The 1,499-nt window shown below is 48.4% G+C and overlaps 1 long non-coding RNA gene across 1 annotated transcript; it reads left to right on the top strand.

Annotated features, from left to right (window-relative positions):
- The first annotated feature begins 600 nt into the window (after positions 1 to 600).
- On the top strand, positions 601 to 1,290 carry LOC311436691. The gene is made up of 2 exons (XR_014693032.1): positions 601 to 851; positions 958 to 1,290. It is a non-coding gene; the product is annotated as an uncharacterized lncRNA (long non-coding RNA).
- Positions 1,291 to 1,499: the final 209 nt, after the last annotated feature.

Raw genomic sequence — 1,499 nt, 5'->3', positions numbered from 1 at the left:
CTTCACATCACATTTACCCTGAGGAGCGCTTCATCATTCAGCTTTTTGCATTTTCTTCACTGTGGCGCTGAAGAGTAATTCTTCGTGGAGCTTTTTGTGTTTTCTTCACCTTGTGGTCCCTGAGGAGTTCTTCATCGCGCAGCTTCTGGGGTTCTCTTCACTTCGGGACTCCGGAGGAATACGTCATCGTGCACATTTTGCTGTTTTCTTCACTACGGCCCTGAGGAGTTCATCGTGCAGCTTGCGGTGTTTTCTTCTACTCGGCCTTGAGGAGTTTTGCACCGTCCAGCCTTTGGGGTTCTTCGCCATGTTTTCCCTGAGGAGACCTTCATCATGTTGCTTTGGTGTTGTTTTCACCTTCCAGCCCCTGAGAAGTGCTTCACCTTCTAACATTTGGTGTGTTTTTTTTTTTGTTTGTTTGTTTTTTTTTTCTCATTCTAGGCCCTGAGGAGTGCTTCTGCGTGCAGCTTCTGGCGAATTCTTCATTGCGGCCCATGAGGAGCTCTTCATCGTGCAGCTTTTCAGGATCTCTTCACCACGTTTCCCTGGAGGAGGGCTTCACTATTCAGCTTGTCGTGTTTTCTTCACTGTGGCGCTTGAGGAGAAATTCTTCGTGGAGCTTTTTGGGGTTTCTTCTCCCTGTGGCCCCTGAAGCGTGCTTCTGCGTGCGGCATTTGTTGTGTTCTTCACTACGGCCCTGAGGAGTTCTTCATCGTGCAGCTTTTCTGGTTCTCTTCACTTCGGCCCCTGAGGAGAGCTTCGTGGTGCAGCTTGTGGTGTTTTCTTCACTGCGGCCCTGAGGAGTTCTGCACCATCCAGCCTTTGGGGTTCTTCACCATGGTTTCCCAGAGGTGAGCTTCATCATGCCAATTTTGGTGTTGTTTTCACCTTGTCCCTGAGAAGTGCTTCATCTTCTAACATTTGGTGTTTTTTTCTCTCATTCCGGGCCCTGAGAAGTTTTTCATCGTGCAGCTTTGTGTGCTTTCTTCACTACGGCCCTTGAGGACTTCTTCATCGTGCAGCTTTTGGCGTTTTCTTCTACTCGGCCCTGAGGAGTTCTGCGTCGTGCAGCTTTTGGTGTTTTCTACAATGAGGCGCTTTTTGGCATCGCCCATGTCTGCAGCCAGACCGACAGCTCCATGCCTGACGTGTGGAGAAGCACATTCTTCTGTTTGTTTTCAATCTGCCAACCGATCATTTCATGTCGAGCTGTTTTTTGTTTTGTTTTTTTTTTTTTTGTACTAGGAGGTGCCATGTTCTGTCATGTTGCTATAAATCTCTTTCAAACCATTTCCCAGTTCTCTTGCCTCATGTACTGGGTTTACGTGGCAAGGTTTTGGTAGCGGGGGGTCATCAGGGTGGGTTCTGCGAGAAGAATCCAGAAACCGTGCCATGTTAGAGAAGGGCCCGCTGCTGGCCACAGCCAGGCCAAGAAGCACTGTTGTTTGCGCCTCTGTGAGGCCAGATTTAAGAAAGGTTAAAAAAAAAAAAAAATGCTG

The sequence above is a fragment of the Aythya ferina genome (genome assembly GCF_964211825.1).
Source record: "Aythya ferina genome assembly, chromosome: 4".
NCBI lineage: Eukaryota > Metazoa > Chordata > Aves > Anseriformes > Anatidae > Aythya > Aythya ferina.
This window is presented reverse-complemented; position numbering and strand designations above follow the sequence as displayed.